Raw genomic sequence first — 6,328 nt, 5'->3', positions numbered from 1 at the left:
CTGTATTTGTGTAAGTCAGCTGACTTAGTAAGGTGTTGTCTACAAATTTATTTAGAAAAGAAAAGTATAATGCAATATAACTTTATGTTTATATGCATATGCAATTTATGGCCCATGGTAATTAGTCATAGTAATAGATCGAATATGTAATACCCCAAATTTTTTTAAAACTTATTAATTGGCCTAATAATATTTTTTTTTATATAATAATAATAAAATAAAATATAACTTACTAAGTAAGTTAAGTTAACTTATAGAATAAGTAAAAAAATAATAAAAAAAAATCCCACAACTTGCACGGCAAGTTGTCTTTTCTTTTATTAATTCTTCTTCTCTTCTTTCTTTTCTTCATCTTCTTCCTTCTTTGTTACTTTTTCTTTCTTTCTTGTGCTTCCTGAGCACGCAGACATGAACAGAGAGAGAATGGAGACAAAGAGATGAGAAGAGAGAGAGAGAGATGCCGAAAGTCAAAGAGAGACCGAGAGATTGGGAGAGAGGAAGTTAGAGGGGGAAGAGAACCGGCGAGCCGTGACCCAGGGGAGGCCGATCCTCCATGGACCGACGCCGGCGACGCGACTTCCGGCCGATTCTACCGGTGGGTCGACGATCAATGGAGCCTGGACCCGCGACCCGTGAGCCAAACCCGACAAACCGGGAGATGCTTCAACTGTGAGACCCGATCCTTCCGGAGGTCCGATCCTCCATGTCCGGAGGCCAGAAGCCGATTTCCGACGAGCCTGGTGTTTTACGGCCGAACCACGAAGACCCAAAAACCGGAACTTCTCGAACCCGTGCAACCCGTGACCCATGTGTGTGTGTAACCCAGCCAAACCGTAACCCGAAAAACCCAGAACTCGGTTCTCCATGGCGTCTTCCGGCGACTTTTCCAGCGATTCCAGCTCACCGATTTCCGGTGGATTTTCTGTACAATCCTTGATGTAAGTTATTCAGGAAAATTAGGTTAATTTATTGTGAATTCCTAATTGCTATTGATTATGTGGTGCTTAGATAATGGGTTTTCTGGGTTAGTATTTGCTGTTGATGATCTTAGCCGAGTTGGATTGTATGGTGAGCGGGTCTTGTATTTTGGATTAATTTAATTGGTTGTTAATTAATTTGATTTGAAGAATTATGGTGATGTTCGGTTGAGTATTTGGCCGGTTATGGGTATTCTTGGATTTGTGATATTTTCCTGTTGATAATTTTGGGTTTAGATTCTTTGATCAAGATTATGGGATTTTGAACGATTGAGCCGTGTTCTCTGTGGGTGCTGTTTTGATGAGTACTGTGTAGGAATTTTTGGTTGTTGTTTCCCCTGTTGTTGCTGGCCGGATAATTGTGATGTGTGTGGATTTTGGACAGTGGCCGTGTACTGTTTCGGGAAGCTTAGAGGTTGCTATGATGCTTGGGTAAAAATTGGGTATTTTTATTGTTGATTGTCCCCTGTTCTTGATCGGCCAGTAGTGATGTATATTGATGTTAGTTGATGATTGTGAGCTGAATATAGATTCAGTTTTGAGTATTGTGGATGGAAATTCTCTGTTTTGATTGGAATAATCAAATGGGTATTTCAAATTGTTAATTGTGGGTTAAATGTAGTCCTAATGGTTTGGTAACTGAATTTAAGTCCCTAGGTGGCTTTTGTTGCTGACAGATTGAATATGTATATATGAATATTGTGCAATTTGATCAGTTATGAGTAATCTAATTTGGAGTTTCTGTGATATTGAGTTGTGTACTATTATTGGTAATTTTATTATGTTGATTTTAGATCCCTGTTTTAGGTTATGTTAAATCCTAGAGTTGGGTTGATTGGTTATGTAGTTGGACCGATTCACTTATTGTTGGCTAGATATTGAAAGTTAAGAATTATTGATGATTTTAGTGATGGATATTATTGTTGAATAAAGATCTTGATGGCAGAAATATTATTTTTAAAAATTGATTTGTAAATTGAGTTGGAGTAATTTATAGAGGATTTTGTGAGAAGTACTGACTAGATGTATTGTTGGGTAATTATGATTCTTTGATGGTTTTCTTGAGATATGGTGTGATTTTCAATTTGCTGTTTTTGTAAAGGGTTTTGATGATTTATTTGGAAGATGATATTGGAAAATGACTTTGGTATGAGCTACGAATTGGCGATATGAGAATTTATATGATTAAGATTTTATGAATGTCTAGTTGAATTTTATGTTAAGGTACACATACAATTCCTGTTTTAGTACTTGTCAGATTTTATTGGTATAAGTTGGTTTAATATCAGAATGTTAGGGTCGTGGACTTTTAGGACTAAGGATTGGGTAAAGCATGGGGGTTGATATTATTTTTGGAAGATTTACTGTGATTGGACTGAGTGAGTCACACTTGTTGGTGGTTTAGTCATTAAATAATAATGCGAATTTATGGATGTTGACAAGGTATAATTTGGAGCTCCTAGTTACGTATTTTGTAAAGTATACTTTAATTAAGTTTTAGACTATAAATTTTTAGAATATTCTTCTAAGCTTCTACTTTCAATTTATTTAGGTAAAAGCTCAACCCCGTTGCTAATGGAAAATCCAGGTAAGGGAACACAACCTAAAAATCCCGGCAAAATTTTAATAAAACTTTTCAAAAGAAAAAGTTGGAGATTTTCCTAAAACTCCTTCATTTCGCTATATTGATTATCACTTTAAATTCTGTCATGATATTACTCTCATTATCAAATGTGATTGGGAAATCATGTGATTATATGATTATAGCTTTCAAAGTATGAATTGTGAATTAAGATAATGGAACTATGGTTCTCAAAATGTATATGAGCTATATGATGATTTCATGAGATTCTGTATAGTTGTATTTGTGCATCATATCGTATATGTTGCATGTGCTCCTTGTGAGCGGATAATGATGATATTATCGTAATTATATGTGCATATATTCCACAAAGTTTTACCCCACGGCTGCATCGTGTTTTGATCCGGATCCATTTGGGTAGCGTGGCAACCACATCAGAAGTGTGGGCTATCGGTCGGGAGGGCTTCACCTAGGAAAGTTCATAATCCGTCGGCTCTTCTCTGTGACGACAGGCTGAGCCTATTAAGTCCTTCGGGATCGGTCCTTTTGGACGTGCCAAACGTGCGCCGCACATGGTTAAATTGCGGAGGTGGGCCGGTGGAAGGTAAAACTGACACATTGTATAAATGATTCAAGCACCATGCTGCATTTGATCTATTTGCATGTTATTTAACTGTTTCTTTATCTGCTAAATTATTTGAATTTTATTTAAAATTCCTGAAAAGAAAATTTCACTTTTATTGTTGCGATTTTCTTACTGAGTTGTCAAACTCACCCCTTATTTTCCCAAATCTTTTCAGATAACACAGTAAGACGGAGTTATTTCTTTATAATGGCGTAGACCTCGCTAAAAGCAATAGTTCATTGTGGATCGACAAAACCTTTACTTTGTATAGTATGTCTCTTATTGAGATTCATGGCGTTGTAAAGATTTATTATTAGACAGGAATAATATAATAAAAAGTTACAATCTATATGTTTTAAATGTATGCTTACTTTTAAATGGTTTTAGCACTCAAACTCACGTTTTCCCTTATATCCCAAAATGAGGGCGTGACAGAATATATATATATAAAGCAATGTTATAGCACCAGTTTTAAATGCACAATCTTAATTATCATCTTCTTTCACTCCTCTCGTAATAGAACCTACGGTCTGGATTAACGTATTGTGAGAGCCTAAGGTCCCTCACTTAAAGCTTATTTAATTGTTGCTGGAAGCCTAAGGTCCCAATTGACCGAAAGCCCTAAGGTTTCAGTCGCTTATTATTATATGTCATGGGAGCCTAAGGTCCTACTAGCAGCCATCTAGCCCCCTGCTGCATACCAGCTTTGTTATTAACTAGTTTAGTTTAAACAGTAAAATATACAAATTTTACATACGCAAACAATTAAATAAATCTATAAACATAACTTTACTAAATTCAGCATCTCTCAGTAAGTATTTTGAAAATACTTATAGCCCTTTGGTGCTATTCTCAATTCATCATCTGCATTAAAAAATACACATGTAGAATATCTTAATCAGTTCTCTTTTCAAACATTAGATTAGTCGCTTTTATATCCATTTTTAAATTATGAACATTATAGGGTGATTTATCATTTTTCTCATAAATAAACAAAATCCACTAACACCTCCCAATTATTTCCTTTTAATTCAATTATATACAAATACTTTAAAATACAAACCTACCTTTAAATTTTTCATCTTTTAGCTAACACCATTAAATTAATACTGGACTATTTTAAAATCCCCAACTACTTTCCAGTTACAAAATTAGCCATTCGAACCTCATTTTAGAAACTTATTAATCCATACTTAAAAATTAACCAATGGCAATAAAATTTCCAAACTGATTTATTTATACAAATCAAATATTAATACCCAAAAAAAATCACAACTCCAAATATACCTATTCGGTCAGACCATTAAACTAGAATTATCCATATACCACATTAACCCACATATAACCGGCTAAAACAGGGGGTACATGCTTCAAAACCTCCAAAGAAGCCCCCCACCCGGCTATATATATATATATAGATTGTACCCAACAATCACAACAATACTCAGCCCACCAAAGATTAACCAAAAGAATTCCACAAAAGCCAACATAACTCAAGATTCCACGGCACATATTTGGTCGAAACAAGGGAGAACTAACTGGACGCAGCAGGGACAAAACATTATTAGCTTCAAAACCATACCACTGAAATACCCATACACAAAATCCGATTCTTCATCAAAACATTACAACTAAACTGGGAAGACTACCGAAATCATAGGAAGGCAAAACAAAACATCTGGAATCCTATATTCATCTCACCATCGGCTGAACGCACAAACAGGGGACACGACCAAGACCTAAAACACATACAACCGGCCATTCAAGGAACCCAATATCTACAACACAGCTCCACCGAAACAAGAATATCATGCTTCCCACAGATTCAGCCAACACACACCCATACACACTCAAATGTAACACACACACACACACACACACAATCTGAACAGAGAACCCACACGCGCGGCTGAAACACCAAGACCCAACTAGAAAACCCTTCCACCACCGAGCAACCCACAAAAAATCCACTGTCCATACCACCGGCCGAATCCACAGAAACCCAAAATCACACACCCAGCCATAATTAGCAGAATTTCAATCCAAATCAGCAAATCAACACTCAATTAGTTTTAAATTAACAAGTATATATCAAATCAATTTATTGAAATTACCTATAGAGAATCCTTCAGAAATTACCGAAATCATCAAAATCACCCCACCGAAATTGCTCTTCAAGCCGTCGGAAATCTTACTGTTAATCGCCAGAAAACCAGCTCTGATTCGCCGAAAATGGGCTCTGGTTCCACCGGAATCCGCTCATGTTTCCGTTGGCGTCGTTCCACCGGAGACCCATGAAGAATCGGGTCTCCAATCATCTTCTAGATCACGGGTTCCCACGGGTTTTTCTCGGGTTCTCTCTCGATCTCTCTGTTTCAGTCTCCCTCTGCTCTCACAATTCTCTCCTCTCTCAGTGTTCCCCTCTATGTCTTCCTCACTTTTTAGCTCTCCCTTCTCCCCACGATTGTCTCTTACTCAGAGACTCGGATGGAAAAGGGAAGAGAAAGAGAAAGAGCAAGAGGAAGAAAAGAGAAAAGAGAAGAGAAAAGGAAGGAAGAAGAAGAAGCTCATTTAATTACACTGAGAGGTGCGAGTTTCTGCTGAAGGAGAAGCTTCTGTTAAATAGGATGCGAAGGCGTGGGCAGCAAGGGGTGAGTCATGAGAGATGCGTTGTCCAGGGGAAATGACGCAGGGGGAATGACGCAAAGTTACAGATTAAGTTAATCTTGTATGGATATTTTATATTGAATCTTTACCATTTAATACCTCATTATGGTATAATTTTAAACTCATTTTGAGTCTAGTTCGTTTCATAATTAATATTAACTTTTTAATAACATTATTACACGGATAATATCATAGTACCGAATAATATTAAGTCAAATAATAATATGAACCACAATAAATATTACATTATCAGTAAATATTACAACACCAATTGGTTTAATAATATTATTATATTAATAATATTTTGCTGATTCAAATCAATAAACATGAATCTGTCTATTTAATCATTCGGCAATATTATTAGGGTCTATTAGTAGTCATTTTTATTAATTCAGAGTTAATAAAACTAGTAAGTATTTATTTTCATAAACATCAGAGTCATTTTATTTAGTTTTAAATTCTAATTTAAGACGCTAT

The 6,328-nt window shown here is 36.0% G+C and overlaps 2 long non-coding RNA genes across 2 annotated transcripts; one reads left to right on the top strand and one right to left on the bottom strand.

Moving 5' to 3' along the window:
• The first annotated feature begins 346 nt into the window (after positions 1 to 346).
• On the top strand, positions 347 to 3,652 carry LOC133854559 (uncharacterized). Its single transcript, XR_009896819.1, has 4 exons — positions 347 to 938; positions 2,530 to 2,565; positions 2,933 to 3,163; positions 3,360 to 3,652. It is a non-coding gene; the product is annotated as an uncharacterized LOC133854559 (long non-coding RNA).
• Positions 3,653 to 3,786: 134 nt separating this feature from the next.
• On the bottom strand, positions 3,787 to 5,901 carry LOC133854558 (uncharacterized). Its single transcript, XR_009896818.1, has 2 exons — positions 5,299 to 5,901; positions 3,787 to 4,048 (listed from the first exon to the last, which is right to left on the bottom strand). It is a non-coding gene; the product is annotated as an uncharacterized LOC133854558 (long non-coding RNA).
• Positions 5,902 to 6,328: the final 427 nt, after the last annotated feature.

The sequence above is a fragment of the Alnus glutinosa genome, chromosome 13 (assembly GCF_958979055.1).
Source record: "Alnus glutinosa chromosome 13, dhAlnGlut1.1, whole genome shotgun sequence".
In the NCBI taxonomy this organism is placed as follows: domain Eukaryota; kingdom Viridiplantae; phylum Streptophyta; class Magnoliopsida; order Fagales; family Betulaceae; genus Alnus; species Alnus glutinosa.
This window is presented reverse-complemented; position numbering and strand designations above follow the sequence as displayed.